The 18,650-nt window shown below is 36.3% G+C and overlaps 1 protein-coding gene across 1 annotated transcript in view; it reads right to left on the reverse strand.

Annotated features, from left to right (window-relative positions):
• Positions 1-2,587, reverse strand: part of STK33 (serine/threonine kinase 33) — a 217,884-nt gene extending 215,297 nt beyond the window's left edge. The window contains exon 1 of the mRNA XM_044682102.1: positions 2,541-2,587. The gene's annotated coding sequence lies outside the window, so the exon portion shown is untranslated. The remainder of the gene's footprint in view (positions 1-2,540) is intronic.
• Between the last annotated feature and the right edge of the window lie 16,063 nt (positions 2,588-18,650).

Genomic DNA, 18,650 nt, shown 5'->3' on the forward strand with positions numbered 1-18,650 from the left:
CCTTAAAAATATATATTGATAAAGGGGCAGCTGGGTAGCTCAGTGATTTGAAAACCAGACCTAGAGATGGGAGGTCCTAGGTTCAAATCTGGCCTCAGACACTTTCTAGCTGTGTGACCCTGGGCTAGTCACTTAACCCCCATTGCATAGCCCTTACCACTCTTATTCCTTGGAACCAATACAAAGTATTGATTCTAAGGTTGAAAATAAGGGTTAAAAATATTAATATTAGTAGTATTTTTCCTTCTAAAATATGTAGTTATGCAGGAATCAAAAAATATTATTTCTGGTAATTTTAGTCTAAAATAGACTTAATTCTGATTTTACAACCAGATTTTTTATGGTATTTCTCTTTTTCTAGAGGTATTTCAGTCCCCTAGAACCCTCCCAATGAATAGTTATGCTTTCTTAATATATTTCAAGCCTAAAAGTGTATTATAGTCAAACCAGTTTGGAAAACATTAGCCTAGAGATTTCTTTTGAACTGCTGCCATTTTCATATATCATAGCTTCTTATTACTAAAAATCCTTTCTCCACAAGACCACCATTCTTACTAGAAGGCTAAGCCCACTAACCCCAGGAACCCAGTGTTAGCAAAAGGAGACATTCTCTTTTGGAAGGAATGTTTTATATCAATTGTTCTGAATATACCTATTTAGCAAATGTCCTTTGCCACAAGCTAGTTAAAAATACTGGATAATTACCAATCAAGTAAACTGGTTGGGGAGATTCATAAGCAATAATACTTAAAAATCCATCCCCTCAGTGTTACCCGTAGGACAACCTTTTGAAGGACCATCCTTCCAATTTGAGTGGAAACTGGAGAAAGAGCTCCAAAGGGAGTGCCACACATAAAAAGAATTTTAGTGTTACACAAACATGAGGTAGTATTTTTTTTCCAATGAATAGCTCCTCTGAAGTTTTAACACTTTGGGGGGTAAATTTTATCCCAGTACTTGACACATAGTAGGTGTTTAATAAAGGTTTAATGATTGGTCAATTTAAAAAACAACATATTAGGATTTAAAATGTGTTTTTTGGAAGCTAGAAGTCAATACACATAATGGCCTGGTAGCAGGGAATGATTTAAGCTATTAAGGAAAAATATCTCTCTTCTCAGTGGAGGAAACTATTTGTGAGTGCCATGTAATATCCTCATTCATTCAGTATTCATTTCTTAAGTTCCTACAATTTACAATGTACTCCAGTGCTAAGCACTGAGGGAGAAATGAGAATAAACAAATATAATCTCTACCAATGAAGTACTTAGAGTCTAATGAAAGAGACAGCTACACAAATAAATATAATGAAAATTAGATTATAATAATCACTTTGAAAGATGATAAGGCCAAAGGCAGAACTTTGGCATATATCTAAGTTCTAGGAAAATGAGCAACAAGAGAAATTATGGAAGGTAACAGAAGAAAGCTCCTTCTTGACCCAAGGAAGAAGAGATAACAAAAGTCTAACTTGAATCAGCCCCAGGCTTCCTACTCACTACACAGTAGTGCTGTGATATGCCTTCATCCTCTTTCAACTCAACATTCTAGCATGATACTACAACTTGTGGCATCTCTAGCACTTTAACAATAAATATTTGTTAATAAGTTATGAAATAAGTCTTGGTGGTAGTAAATTTACATTAGCAAACATCCCTGAAAAATCTATCTGTTCTCCTGTAGAGAGCCATAAATACTTTAATCTGTAAATCCTATCAGATCCAGCTATAGCTGATGATTATAACTAACTGATGACTCCTTTCATTATTAGAAGTTTTCCTGTGTAAGAAATCATTTAAATTTAAAGAAAAGGGGGAAATTTTTGGGAAGCCAATAAGAGAATAGATAAAAATCTTAGACTCCTCTTTTGACCCCTTTTGTGATCCTTGTGATTTCTTATTGAAAAGTACTGTGGCTTTATTGAAAATCTGTAAGTTCCTAGCAAACCTGAATTTAAGAGGTTAACACTCTCCCCCTTTGACCAGGAATGCAGCTGCCTGGTATAGCCAAGGCCAAAATCTTAGCAGGGGCAATTCAAACCTGAGGAAAATATTCCCCGACTTGGTTTTCTGATAAGAATCCAGTCAAAATTCGGCCTTGGCCTTGTTGTATTCTGAAGCCAATGAGACCTTTTGTGTTTTTTATATGAAATAATTTGTAACTTCTGCACATCTGTGAAGTTTTTTGGGGGGGAGGGTTCTTTTGTGTGAAATGTGTCTTGAAATATATATAATAAACTCCATACTCCTAGAGACAGAGCTAGAAGCATGAGCTAAAAGACTTTCGGTGTCCCTTACTTCCTTATCAACTAAAATGTCTTTATCAGATTATCAGAGATGATAAAGAGATCTTGAGATTCTCCTTTTTCCAGGTTAACAAATGAAGATCTAATTGGATAGTGAACTCAGGGCAAACCACCAACAACAATTTAAAAGAAGCCAGTCTTTTTGGAGAAGCAAATGCAACTTGAAGAAGGAAGTCTTAGAGAAACGAAATATATTTCAATGAATAATCAAGATTTTTTAAAGTAGTGTACTCACCTGGTTTACAAGAAAGTGAGCACATTCATGAAACAGCACTTCCATCAGGTGTAATCCCCATTACCTAAACAAAAGAATCAATGAAAAATTAATAATTTTCCAGTTCATTCCCAAAGCTATCATTATTAGAAAAATTACACTCAGGTATATATATATAAAATCTCACAATGGGAACTTTTCTGCATGTATCTATACTTAGAACAAACTACAAAATCTTAAAGTTGAAAGGGATTTCAGTTCATCTAGCTCAACTCTAGTATTATCTAGTAGCACTGTTAACAGTTTTCCAAAAACATTCCCTGAGCTTCTATTCTTTTATTTTTTGTAAAGGGGGAAGAAAAAGAAGACAGAAGATAGATATATGGTAGGAGAAAAAGGAGATCATTGAGACATGCTTTTTTAATTCAAAGAATAGATGGTCAGAAAGAAGCCCCAACAAACAGAACAGCTTTGAAGCTACACGCTGAATATGTTATACATTTTAAAAGAAAACCCAGCTGTTTCATGTATGTTCTCTTTCTGTTGTCCTCTTTATGAAGAAATGGCATTTTACTTGGTGTCAGCTAAATAAAGAACAAAAATAAAAGATAAATTTTAAAAACTCTCCCTGAAATTCAAAACCAGAAAACAGAATGAAATGCATTTCAACTATGAAAATAAAAATATTGTGCTATTATCAGTAGGGAGTAAATATGAGAACTTTTGCGTATAATATGTGTGTATATGTTATCTAGGAATGGTGATGGCTTTGAATCAAACAAAAATCAGAAAATATCATTGTCAGGAGGCTTCTCTTGACTATACTTAGTATGACCTTTTCTGGAAGCACAAATCCCTTCTACAACAAGCCAGAGAAGTGATCATTCAACCTCTATCAAACATCTGCAGAGATAAGAGTTCATTATCTCCTAAGGCAGCCCATTCCTCTACTAAACAACTTGAATCATGTGGCCGTAGTTCTTTTGGGACCAAGCTGAACAAATTTAGGTACAGGAAGGAAGGAAGGAAGGAAGGAAGGAAGGAAGGAAGGAAGGAAGGAAGGAAGGAAGGAAGGAATTGGACGCCCAAAAAATTCACAAGAAACAAAATTCAATCACATGATGAAAATCTAGACAACAAACTAAAGACCTATAAGTCCAAATGTGAGGAGGTAAATTTGTCCTCATAGGAATCATTGAGACTTACTGGGATGAAACTCATGACTGGAATATAGCTCTAGATGGCAATATCTTGTTCAACTAAACTGGTAAAGAGGCATGTAGGATTGTACTATATATTGATAAAATATGTTAATGTGAAGAAATCTAGGAGGAAAATGGGGAAGGTGTATAATATTTGGGTGAAGGACACAGAAGGGGTAAACAGAAATTATTTTGTCATTTGAGTATACTATAAACCACTTTGACAGAAAGAGTAGAGGAGGAGTTTGGGAAACAGATCACAGGCCTGGCGCAAAGGCACTGGTATGCCAGTGATTTATCTGAAATCTGCTAGAGTCCTCTCACCACCAAAAGCAGAGTAGCTAATAACATCTTGACATAACTTAGTGATAATTTTATCCTTCAAAAGATGGAGGAGCCAGCAGGAGGAAATTCTATTCTGGATTTGATTCTCACTATTAGGGAGAAATAGGGTGCTCTCACAAAAGTGATGGGAACATTGAGGGAAGGTCACCATTCCCACCTAAAATCTATGACAGAGGAGAGAAGATCTGAACATCACCTAACATGTACCATAGATTTAAAGAAAGCAGATTCCAAAAGGTTAAGAGGAACAATATATTGGATTTCATGGACTTCAAGAGAAGATAGTCCAAATTCTGAGGGATTTATGGAAAAGAACGTTACCCACATTCAGAGGAAGAACTACAGAAGAAAATGGAAATACAGAAGAAAAAAATTGCTTGAACACATGGGCTGAGGTGGACATGATTGGGGATATAGATTAGAAATGACCACACCAATGCAACTATCAACAATTTGGGAAAAAGGTCTTGATCAATGACACATGTTAAAACCAGTGAAAATGAGTTGTGAACTGATCCAACCATTCTGGATGGCAATTTGGAACTATGCTCAAAGGGCTATAAAAGAATGCCTGCCCTTTGATCCAGCCACACCATTGTTGGGTTTGTACCCCAAAGAGATCATAGATAAACAGACATGTATGAAAATATTTATAGCTGTGCTTTTTGTGGTGGCAAAGAACTGGAAAAGGAGGGTATGTCCTTCAATTGGGGAATGGCTGAACAAATTGTGGTATATGCTGGTGATGGAATACTGTTGTGCTCAAAGGAATAATAAACTGGAGGAATTCCATTGTAAAGACCTCCAGGAATTGATGCAGAGCAAAAGGAGCTAAGCCAGAAGAACATTGTACACAGAGACTGATATACTGTGGTAAAATCGAATGTAATGGACTTCTGTACCAGCAGCAATGCAATGACACAAGACAGCTCTGAGGGATTTATGGTAAAGATGCTACCCACATTCAAAGGAAGAACTGCAGGAGAGGAAACATAGAAGAAAAACAACTGCTTGAACGCATGGGTCAGGGTGGACATGATTGGGGATGTAGACTCGAAACTACCACACCATGCAACTAACAACAATTTGGAAATAGGTCTTGATCAATGACACATGATAAAATCAGTGGAAATGTGCATCAGCCATGGGTGGGGGGAGTGGGGGAGGTGAGGGGGAAAGTGGGAGTGTGAATCATGTAACCATGTTAAAAATGAATATTAATAAATGTTTAAAAAAACAGTGGAAATGCGCATCGGCTATGGGAGGGGGATTTGGGGGGGGGGTGAAGGGGAAAGTAAGAACATGAATCATGTAACCATGGATAACTTTTCTAAAAAATAAAAGTTATTAAATAAAAAAAGATAGTCCAGGAAGAATAGGAGATGCTCAAGAACAAAATTCTGAAGACATGAAGGGAAACAATTACAAAAAGGAGTAAAACAAAAAAAAAGATCTCTTTGAATTAATGAGGATGCAAAAGGAACTCATCATTTACAAAAAGAAATGTGCAGAAGGTGGAAACCAGGCCAGATAACAGAGCATGAATAAAAGAGTATGTAAAAAGAATGTAAAGAGGGCTCAGAATGAGCAAACGCTGGTAAGGGAAGCTAAAAGCAATAGGGTTGGTGTTTTTTTCTATATGCGGAGTAAAAAGAGAATCAAAGAAGGCATGAGGGTATTGCATGTGATGGATGTGGGTCAATGATAGTTGACAAAAAAGCAAGTGGAAGGAAATAAGCATTTATTAAGTGCCTACTGCTAAATAATGCTTTACACTGGAATTGGCAGAGTAAAATGCTTACAAATACTACAAAGCAGGGGACGATTGGGTGGCTCAGTGGATTGAGAGCCAGGCCCAGAGATGGGAGGTCCTGGGTTTAAATCTGGCCTCAGATACTTCCCAGCTGTGTGACCCTGGACAAGTCACTTAACCCCCATTGCCTAGCCCTTACTGCTCTTCTGCCTTAGAACCAATACCCAGTATTGATTCAAAGATGGAAGGTAAGGGTTAAAGTAATAATAATAACAAAATAAAGAGATTATAAAGATTACAAATCTTGGCAACTGATTGGTGTGTGTGTGTGTGTGTGTGTGTGTGTGTGTGTGTGTGTGTGTGTGTAACCAGAGACAGAAACAAAGAAAGAGAGACTCAGAAGAGTGAAGGGTTTAAGGGGAAAGAAAATTGTAGATGACACAAAGATGCAATAACTAACACAAATGGATGACACTATCAGTATCCAAAATGATCCTGACAGGCTAAAGTATTAGATGGATCTAATAAGATGAAATTCAATGGGGATACTGCACATGGATACAATAAAAATCAATGCCACAAGTGTAAAATGGTGAAGGCATGAACATAGAGGACTTGTTCTGTAAAATATCTGTGTTTTAATAGATTACAAATTTAGTATGCATCTATAGTGTAATATGGCAACCAAAATAGTTAATGAGAACTTAAGCTATATTAACAAGGAAATAACTTCCAAGAATGAGGAGATAGCATTTTGTTCCAGTTTTCTGCCCTCAACAACTTCATACCTGGAGTGCTATGTCCAACTCTAGGTACCATGGTTAAAGAAGGTTATTGATAAAGTGAAAAGTGGCCAGAGGAAGGCAATCATTGATGATGAAAGGCATGATGAATTCAAGACATGAGGACTGATTGAAGGAACTGGGCATACTTTCCAATGATTAGATCTGCCTCCAAAAGTTGATGACTTTACCCTCCTTGTTGGTATTCAAAAAGAGGCTAGGTAGCAATTTGTATAGTTAGGATTCCTTTCAAGTATAAGTTGGTCTACATGACCACTAAAAACCCTTTTAACTCAAATTCTGTGATTTTGTAAAATATAATCTGTCAAGCCTTCAATGCTTCATAGAATAACAAAATCTGAGTTTTAGAGGTAAAATGACCTTAGAAATCATCTAATCCAAATTCCTAATTTTACAGAGCCCAGAGATTTTAAACAAGTTGAGATCATGGTTTCCTTAAGCTCTGTCTTCTCCAGCCTACCTAAACATCACCATTTTCTTCACAAATTATTTTCTCATAACTTTGACTTCTAAGCTACCCATCTCCCTGTTCATCCTCTTTGTGGTATGCACCAAAACTTCAAAATCCCCATAAAAAATATGCTGAGAGCTAAACAAAAGATTCTAAGCATCTGAAATGTTCTGACCAAGGTAGAGGGCAGAAGGATCATCACTTTTTCTTTTTTAGCAATATAATTCTATTAATGACACTATATTGTTCTCTATATCCAGACATTTGGGCCCAATTCCCCTTGTCACCAAAGGCATATATTAGTAGGATAGTTATCCAGGGTTAGGATCAAGCTTTGGACACAGAACAGAACAGATCTAACTCATTTACACAAAGACAAAAATCTATTATTTTGCCATCATTAACACCATGAAATATAACAAGAAGGCAACATTTTGACTATTATAATATAGAAGTTAAATTCAGCACATTTGAAATTTTATAGAAAAGATAAAAACAATATGGAACTCGGGGGGGGAAATGAGGACAACCTGATTTTTTTAAATTAATCAAATGAGTTTTTCTAATCTTTCCCTCAGTATTCACGTGAAAGGCATGGTTTTTGACATGTGTGTGGGCTATTTCTGCACTCAGCAGGTATTTCAATTACCACAAAAGACTGTAAAGGTCTTTTGAATATACTCTGAGTGCTTTCAAAGGGTATGGCCTGACCCTAATGAGAATAACATATCAGACTCAGAACACTACTATTTGATTTGCCAAAAATATGGGCAATTGCTGAATTGGGCTTTGTTTGCCCATTCAAAGGGAGAACACAGATGCACCATTGAAAAGGTTTGACTATTGTGGCATATAGAAAGTTGTTTGTTTTTTAAGACACTCTGGAAACATCAATATTAGCTTTTAATGCAATTATAAGCTTCAAATGAGCTTAAAGGTTAAATAAGAAAAACCTAATCATAAGCAAGTTTCCAGTTTTATCTAACTACCAAAGCCATGTCATCCCTTTAAAAATGTGAAACAACCATAATGCTGGAGATATGTAGAGATATGGATATATAGATATATGTAAATCTTTATTATATATGTATATATACTTAGTATATATAATAAATATATATTAATATATATAATAAGGATTAGAAATTTAATTTTCCTGGACAGCCATTGCCCAAATATAAAAAACCCACAAATCCCATCTCAAAAAATCTCACAAATAAAACATTCTCCAACACAACTGTCTTCCCTGGCACTGCACCCTGCCCCACTACCACCACCATATCCTTTCCCTTCCCCTTCAATGTGTTTTTGAAAAAGAATCTGGCTTCCTCTCCCCACCCAACCTCCCCCAGCAGTAGTCCTGCCTGGAGTCTCCAATCCCTTTCTACTCAGACCACCCTAACTAATTGGAAGAGGAGTTGGAATTAGAGATCTGCCCCTCACTGGGGACATTTACCATCTAGTCCAAAGCATCCCTTCATGCCAGCTTTAGTGGAATGACCATCTCCGGGTCATCCAGGGCTGGAGGAATATATTGGGTGAGCTACATTCCTGTCCCTCTTCCCCTCCTAGAAGGGGCCAAAGCTCTAAGGAGTTCTCCAGTTCCACCTTCCCCCTCCCTATCTTGGCTCATTTGGACATGGCCCAGCCTGAAGGTCTGAGTGATATCTAAAGGCAGAATCAGAACTGACTGGACAGGGCTGGAACTCCTTGCATCCAGGCTCCCACCAGGAGCTGGATGGGGCCAAAATAGAGGATTACTTTAAATATAAAACTACTGGGAGACTGTAAATGATCACCGGATTGCAAATATCAATAATATGGAAATAGGTCTTGATCAATGACACATGTAAAACCCAGTGGAACTGTTCATTGGCTATGGGAAGGAGGTGGGAGTCGGGGAGGGAAAGAATCATGATTCATGTAACCATGGAAAAATATTCTAAATTAATTAATTAAATAAAAAACAAAAAATATATGTATATAAAACTACTGGGGAAAAAATTGCAAAGGTCCTGTCCCCTTCCCATTCCCCATATTAACCACCATGCCACATTACCCACATGAGGCCCCATCTTGGCAAGGTTTAGAGTGTGTGTGTGTTTTTGTACTAGAGGTTTTGTATACACATACACACACATATATATTACATATATTTATATAAATCCTGAACTTTAGCAGTTCTGCCCAGTTCAATAAGCATGCATGAAAGGCCAGCTATATGCAGAAATGTGGTCCCTGCCGTGGTTGCTGCCCTAATGGCACTTATTCTCCACTAGGGAAATAGGACACATAAACATAATTTTTCAGAGTAGGACTTCAATAGATAGGACACATACTCAAACTAGAATGTAAGTTCCTTGAGGGTAAATTTTGTTAGTTCTTTGTATTTATATCCTCAGAGCCTAGCAAAGTCCCTGGCACACAATAGGTAATAAATAAATAAATGCTTGAATAAAATATATGATGTCTATCAGAGAGATCCAAAATGGTATATAAGGTATGAAGTTATTGACAAGGGTTAGCCATAAAAGTCTTTATGAAGAAGGCAGTGTTGGGGCTTTAAAGGATGGGTATGAACTCATGGGTAGAGGGGAGAATCTGGCCATTTCAGACCATAGGGATGATGAGATCAAAGATGCAATAGAACATGTGCTGGGAATAGGAAGAAGACCAGTTCAATTGGAGTATAACAGAGAAAGGAATCATATAAGTTTTAGTTGGAAAGGTTGCATAGCATCTGAAATTTCCCCAAGGCATGCAGCTAGTAAGAGACAGAGTCCAGTCTAGACCCCAGGTCTCCTAATTCCCTGTGGAGCACTCACAACTGGTCAATGGAATCTTGCAATGGAGCTGAGTGAAACTGATACAAAAAAGAAGAAAAGTATGACCCCTGGCCTCATGACCACCAGGCTCTACCCCACTGAGCTCACCAGCCACAAATAGCAACCTGCTGGGGATTCAGGTTCTAAAGAATGATTTCTTTTTGCTTGACCTTAAAGGCTGAAGCAATAAGAGTGACCAGAACAACTGCACAAAAGAAGTATATGGTGTATCAGCTAAGGAGTATAACATCATAAGATTGAAAATAGCTGCGAAAAGCTTTAGAGATGTTATCACCAGTTGCTTCTTTACATTAAAGGATATCCTTCTAGCAATTCAATACAGTAATTACTTGACATTAAAATGGTCATGTAATTTATCTGGCATTTAACAAATATAATGTGAATCTGTGTAAGGGAAATCATTCAGGGAATAGTATGCCTCTAATAGTCAACTCATAACTAAAGTATTACACAGATGAGAGCTAATATATTTTTAAAACCCTGATTCTATAGACTAATAAAGAAAACTTGGAGTATCATATCTCTGAGCAAACGACAAACCAAAGCAAAGATTATATGGCCAATTCAGGTTCTAAACAACATTTTACAAAGAAAAACGGATGAAGCAATTAAGAGCTCTCAAAGAACTCAGTTCAATTACTATAACTCTAAGATAGGAATTGGATTATATTATATCAATTACTCAGGAAAAAATGTGTACAGTTTTCAATGAGTACATTATTAAAATACTGACCTAATTTACTAATGAAAGGGCAAGATTCTTTTGATCTAGCCTTTTCCACAGAGGATTTTTCAAACAGGCCTTGTTACCTCAGAAATACAATGCAGTCTTATATTTCTAGCTTTATCTGGTGGAGGGAGATAACTCCACTGCTATTGTCCAGGTAGATTTTCATTTTACCCAGACCATAGTTTTATAAGAAGTAAATCCCCTAACTTCACAGAACTTACAGTGACTACTGCTTAGAAATATTGTCATCAAAGCTAAGAAAGGACACAATGAATGAAATACTTTCCAAGGTACAGCATGAACAACCTCACACACCAACAAATAGCTTTCTTCTTCACCAACTTCAGTACATTACGTATGTCTGATACATATCTTTATGTCACTCTGTCTTTGGAAATAAAGTAAAATTCTAGAATCCTAAGTCACTTGCTATTTTACCTTTCATTTGGTTCAAATGTTTCACAACTTAAGTCTATGATATTACAAGCCCCTTCAGAAGACTTAAATAGTATTAAAATACTACTTTCAATTTAAAGGGCAAAATATCTGGAAAATTAAGGTCACATAATGTTCAAAAACCTAATGGAGTATGGATTTCTGCTCGAAGTACTTCAACCAGAAACTGTAGCAATCTTAAATCTGTCTCTCCTGGATATAATAAGTTTTAAAGCTTTGAATGAATTTTCAGATTGTTTCACATATCCTAGAACTTCAGAAAAGGGTAGATCATTTCTATAATAATGGAATTTCTGTGTGCCACCAGTAAGTTGTACAGTATTGAAAGCAAAGGATTGCAATCATTCTTAAGAAAGAGAAAATAGAACTATCTCTGGTAGATTGTCTTGTGTTGTTTGTAAAAATTCCTTAAAAGCTTAAGAAAGAATTTTTGTTATTGTTGGGGGTTTTTTTGGTCAAAGTGGTCAGGAACATTACTGATGCCTGATTAAACTATTCATTAATTCGACAAATACTATTAAAGTGCCTACATAGGCAGAGCACCATTAGAAATGAGGGGAGAGACAAAGGTAATTAAGAACTTAAAAGTATAATACCAACTAATGCTTCATGGATTCATAATTGCATCGTTTGCATATTCCCTCTCCCAAAGTATTTTATGAACCCCAAATAGATTAATAATCCGTCTTCGATAGTTATGGTGAAGTAACTGATCTTCCTATTACTTACCTGATTATATCTATAAACTTGCCTTGGTTAGTCTCTTGACTAGGGGCATACATATGCCCATCATTGGGCTGGTATTTAGAATCTTTACAGATTGGTAGGACTAGGGCCTACATTCTGCTGACATAGCCTTAAAGAACACAGGGCATATTCATTCCATAATGAGATATTAAAGTAGATTTTGGTGAAGTAATAACAATAAAAAGAAGTTTAAATTTATGTAATACTGTAAGATTTTTTGAATCATTTATATATACTCTTGTTTGTTCCTCATAAGAACTAAGATATAAACCATTCGAATATTATTATTCGCATTTTATATATGAGGAAACTTAGCCTTAAGAAGCAAAAGTGATTTTTCCCAAGGTCACACAAATACTAAGTGGCAGTCAAGATTCAAACCCAACTCATGACTCCCAGTCCACTGCTTTCACTGTGCCCCCATAGGACACACACGTCAATATTCAATAACTATTTAGTAAATGTGAAATATGGCCAAAACATCAGAAAGGTATTAAGCATAATGCAAGGTCAAAGGAAAGACATCGCATTTCTAACAGTAAGAGGTAGAAGTATCAGGAAAGACATTCGAGTTATCCTTAAAGGACAGATAGAATATTAACAGACAAAAAGAGGGTAGGAATTACAGACTGAAGGCATAGTACGAAGAGAGGTACTGAGATAGGAAAGTGAAATGGATTAACTAAAATAAAACTAAATGGTGTTTATTTCTTTGTTTTAAATAATTTTAAAGTAGATAAGGATTTCAGAGGCTATCTACACCAACTTGTACTTGAACAAAAATGTCCTCTACAACATACAACAGAAATGATCACCCAACCTTTGCTTAAAGGTCTCTAACAAGAGAAAAACCACTTCCTCTCAGAGCAGTTAATTCTATATGAGCTAGATGTAATTGTAAGGAAGCTTTTCTTTTTTCCTCTTCTTTTAAGGCATACTTAAATCTTTTTGTATCTTCTATACAGGATGAGCAGGTATGGATTATTTGAAGTTTGGATTACAGATGTTACTGAATTATCCTTCTCCTCAAAAGTTAACCATCTTCTAAATATCCCTATTGCTATCAATAGCTATCTTTCTGATCTCTCAAGATTTTCACAGCCTTGGTGTGATCTTATACTCCTCATTTTCTCTCATCCCATATCCCAAGTTCAAACAACTGCCAAATCTTGTCAATTCCACCTTTGGGTCTTACACAACTCTCCCCCTTTTTCTTTCCCCACTGTTAAACACATGGTTCTTCAATTCAGTGATAATGGCCACCTCTTTGCTGTTCCTCTCAGAAGATACTTCATCTCTCAGCTTCAGGTATTTTTAATGGCTCTCTCCCATGCCTGGAATGCTCTTGCTCCTCTTCCCTGTCTACTAGCTTCCCTGGCTTCCTTCAAGTCAGTTAAAATCCTACTGTGTACAGAAAGAACATCTTTCCCAATGTCTCTTAGTTCTAGTGCCTTCCTTCTGTTGGTTATCTCCAATAAATCCTGTGTATAGTTTGTTCACAACTTTTGCATGATGTTTCTCTATTTCCCCAGTTAGACTGTGAGCTATTTGAAGGCAGGAAATATCCTTTAAATGTCTTTGTGCCCCAGGGCTTACCACAGTATGTAGTACATAACAGATGCTTAACAAATTTATCGACTGACATCTCCCACATTTGAACCCTTCTTTCTTCTCACACAATCATTGCCTTAGATTAGTCTTAGATTAGCCTCTCATCTGTACTACTTAAACAGTCTCCTAATTGGTCTTTGCTTCAAGTCATTCTTCATTCCAATCCATCTCCCACATTACTACAAAAGTGATTTTATTAAGGAGTTGGTCCAACTATGCTACTCCTCTACTCAATAAAATGAAGTGGCTCCCTCTTGACTCAAGGATCAAATATTATTTCTTCTTAACTTCACATTAAAATTTTTTAATTTCTGTATATGCTTTATAATGGGCATAATTGTTAGGTCAGAAGTATACATCAGTAATTTACAAATAAATAAATACATATGGCAAATATATATAACAAATATACCTATGGTTATATAAATATGAAAATACACATATGCAATGTGGAACATTTTACATATGGAGTGTAACTTTTTAAAAATGTTTGTAGGCCATAGCCCTGGGGTTGTAGCAATGAAAAGGAAAACTGGCATCCTAACACTTCTAGGAGAAGAAAGAAGAGAAAAAGAAGAAAGAACATTTCAGCTATCACTGAGCCTGCCTGGAGTTGAAACTCAAAATAAGACTCCCTTCCTGCCTTAAGATTCATTTTTTAAAGGCAGAACTTCTCCCAAAGCATCTTTTCTCCCAAAATCACAGAACCAACAGAACCAAAAGAAAAGGCTTCCTTCCTTGGGATCTTTCCTAGTTTATCCAAAGCCTATATGCAGTTGGCAAAACTCAAAACAATCCAAAGATGCCCATTACCTAGACAGGCTTTCAAATCTATTTCCCCCTTGGGTTTCAGCAACCGCAGAGGGTGTTGATTTGCTCTTTCATTCTTTCATACAGCTAAATGAGCATGCAAACCTTCAAAAGAGAACAAAAAATGGAAATGACAGCCCTATTTATGACTCTGAAAAAATGTCTGAGCATCAGCATCACCGAAACATGCAAAAAGGCAACCAATGAATCCCCAATAGGGCAGCAGTGCCCTTTAAAGAAAGCTGATATGTAAAAATGAGAACAGCTCACATTTGCACAGTGCTTTATGGGTGCAAAGTGCTTTCATACACATTCATCTGAATCTTTCAACAGTCCTTTGAGACAGGCAAGGTAGGAATTATTATCCTCCCTTCACATATGGGGAAACTGAGGCTCATAAAGGGAGATGTGACCTACCCACAGACATAAGTCAAGATCCACTGTCTCTTTTAATGCCAAGTAATAGTTTCCACAATACACTTTCTTTGAGACTATCTTATAACTCACATTTTTAAAAAAGTTTTCATGAGGCTTTCAGGTTTTTGCCCTCCTTTCTCAACTAAACAGTTCCTTTTATCAAAGAAAAACAATTCGACAAAAGCAGTCACTTAAATGACCATATGCACCAGTCTATATCTGGAATCACCTATCTCTGTACCAAGAAGTATATTATTACATGATCTCTCAATGATCAAGATTTGTCATTCTAATTAATTTGTATACAGCTGCCTTCTGGGACTTCTCATTTACATGATGGTCACCTATACTACTCTACTAGTTTTCTTTCATTCTATACTACTTCATATGTCTTCCGATATTTTTATGAATTCTTTATATTCACCATTTCTCATGAAACAATTTTCCATTACATATAGCACAATTTGTTTAGTCATTCCTCAATCAATAGGCATTCATTTTGTTTCTGGTTCTTTGCTACCACTGAAAAAATGCATCTATGAATAGTTTGATATGTGCATTTTATATATATATATATATACACACACATATATAAATGTAAGGAATATGCTTTCTGCATTGACCTCTGTGGGATATAGAATTGGTAGCATTGCTGATAGGTCAAAGGACAAGTAAAGTTAGGATTAAAAGATGCATTTAGCTAACCTCACCCCGGAATCAAATTTCAATACAAAATAAAATTATGTGTATCTATATATGTAGACACAGTATAAAAATATAGAAATAGATACAAAAATGAATTGATGATGAGCACAATAATAGAAAACTAGCATTTTATATAGTACTTTAAGATTTATTAAGTGCTTCACCTATATGATCTAGTTTGACCTTCACAACAACCCTGCAAGATAGGTGCTGATATCTCCATTTGACTGATGATGAAACTGAAGCTGGGAAGTTAATTACCTCAACAATTATCAGACAGTATACAGTAGGTGTCTAAGGCATAATTCAAACTCAGTTCTTCTGATTCCAAATCTAGCTCTCTATATACTATGCCAACAAGAATTTCATGATCGTTTCTAGTGCATTTGTTTATGTATCCGTAGCTACTTGAACCTCCACTAAAGTCCTTCTGATGCCCCTATATTGAAGTGCTTCTGGAATGTTAAGGGATAATCTAGGAGTGCAACCCTAGAAGGTCTAACCTGGTGAAAAGTCTTCAAGTGCGGGGTCTGACTGTCAATATCAGAGGATAGCCTACTTGTGGAGCAGTTTAACAAAGCATTAGACAGCAGGGGATAGATTGCTTTGGTCACAATGATTCATGAGGACCATCTGATACTAAAATATGCAAACTTTGAGGCAGATAGGTGGCACAGTTCACTAGACTGCTAGAACTGGAGTCAGGAAAACCCAAATTCAAACTTTGTCTCAGATCCCTATTAGTTTCTATGATCTGGGCAAGTAATTTTCTATGCCTCCTTTTCCTCATCTGTAAAATGAGGCAGTTGAACTTCATAGCTTCTAAGATCCCTTCCAGCTTTAAACCTATGATCCTCTAAACTATGAATCTATAATGCCTGCATGTATGGATGGAACCACAGTTCTCTGGAAGGACTGATCAAGAAGGACCTTCTTGAAAGGACATTGACTTTTTAAAAATTATGCTTCTATTAAGACACCATTATCAACTGAAGGTTTATCATAAATAAAGAGGTGGCAAAAGTAAAACATAAGATGATAAAAATTTGGAATTCTATTCCTGAGGAATGTGCCATATCAGGATAAGGTAAAACATCTGGCCTAGAAAAGAGAAGATTTGGGAAGGATAAGAAAATAGCAGTCTTACATATTACACGAACAGAGATTAGACTTTTCACACATGCGAATATAGACAGGAGTTAAATCCTGGCTCTTCCACTTACTCCATGTGTGACCTTGAGTAAGTCACTAAATCTCTAAGTCTTTGTCTCCTCATCAAAATGGTCTAAATTGGGCTAAATTGTCTCTGAGGTCTTACAATCCCTGGCAACAGAGAGAAGAACTAAGATCAATTTGAGTTCAAGTTACAGAAAGTCTGATTTCAACTTAATAGAAGAAATATTTCCTAATAACCAGAACTGTCCCAAAGTAAAACTGACTACATTACAAAGTAGAGAATTCTCCATCATCGCCATGGATATCATTGAAGGCAGACTTATTCTGGTATGGGTTGGCTAAATGATTTCTGAAGTAACTGACAACTTTGAGATTCCTTGATTTGAATTTCACTTTATAGCAATTTTTCAACAATGCTACTATAAAAACTATCTTTTTCTGATGCTAATATTTAATGATATAGCTTTAAAAAAGCTTTCAGGTCAGTATATTATAAAGCAAAGCCTCTTGCCATTTATGTAAGTAAGAGCTAGAAAGGACCTTAAGAAGAATATGGCTTAATACCATCAAATGTTTAACTTTTCTCATTTTAGTACATTTTCTTCTTACATCCCCTTCATTTCAAAATATAATCTTGCAAGGCAGCTTGGAAGCTCAGTGGATAGTCAGGTCTAGAGACAGAAAGTCCTGGGTTCAAATCTGGACTCAGACACTTCTTATTTCAAATATTTCTGTCTTGGAATTAGTATCAATTCTAAGACAAAAATAGTTTTTATATTATAATATATACATAAAACCTTGTTCCTATTCATATTCACCAAGCCATTCTTTGTGATAAAGAATAAAACTGGTGTTTTTTTAAGTTCAGCAAAACTAATCAACAATCCTAACAGAATATATAATATTTTCTTTTTCTAAAAAATTCTTACCTTCTGTCTTAGGATCATACTAAGTATCAGCAGAAGAACAGTAAGAACTAGGCAAATGGGGTTAAGTGGCTTATCCAGGGTTACATAGCTAGGAAATGTCTGAGGTCAGATTTGAACCCTGGACCCTTGGATTCTAGATCTGGTGCTTTATCTACTCTGCTATTTATAGTTAGCTACCCCATTAATTTTCACAATTCCCTACCTCTGCAAAGAAGAGATAGTAAAGCATTTATTAAGCACTTACTATGATGTGCCAGGCACTGGGCTAAGTGCTGAGAATACAAACACAAACAAGTAAGATGGACCTGCCTTCAAGTTTACATTCTAATGGGAGATGATAATATACAAAGGGGAGCTAGAAAGGATTAGTGTTGGGTTAGTGTGAGGCAGCTAACTAAGGCTAAGCTTGAGGCAGCATAGTATAGAGATGTCCTGAGTGCAATGGAGAAAAGTCAGGCAACCCCAGGGCACAATGTTTTAGTTTTCCAGTGGGAGTGAAATGAGAATGATTGTGGGAATATAAAAAGCCTAGTAAGGAGATGACCAAAATGTAATGTGGGCAAGGTGAGTAATATGGGCAAGATAAGGGCACAGGATAGTTAAGCAGCTCGGTAACTAGAGAATCAGGTCTAGAAATGGGAGGTCCTGGGTTCAAATTTGACTTCAATCACTTTTTAGCTGTGTGACCCTGGCAAGTCACTTGCCCTAGCTGTTATTCTGTTTTGAAACTAATATTTATTATCAGTTCTAAGACAGAAGATGAAGGTTACTGAAGGAACAAACAAACGAACGAAGGAACAAAGGAAGGAAGGGAGAGAGAGATGGGTAGATGAGGGCTCATCTATCAGAGCCTATGGTAACAGATAGAAAGGGAGGAAGAGGAGGAAGATGGCAACTATGGCCAGTGACCATGATGCAGGCAGCATAGAAAGGAGATAAATTTTCTCATCTCTTCTGGGATGATGCTTGGTCACCATAGTTATACAGTTTCTGGTTTCAGAGCTTTGAATTCACATTGATGTAGACATTGTATATTGTTTTGCTGGCCGGCTTCATTCACTCTGTATCAATTCATACAAGAATTACTATGCAACTCTTCAAAGTCTTTGTTTCTTTGTTTCTTTTTTTAAACCCTTACCTTCTGCCTTAG

Source organism: Gracilinanus agilis, chromosome 6 (genome assembly GCF_016433145.1).
Source record: "Gracilinanus agilis isolate LMUSP501 chromosome 6, AgileGrace, whole genome shotgun sequence".
Taxonomy (NCBI): Eukaryota; Metazoa; Chordata; class Mammalia; order Didelphimorphia; family Didelphidae; genus Gracilinanus; species Gracilinanus agilis.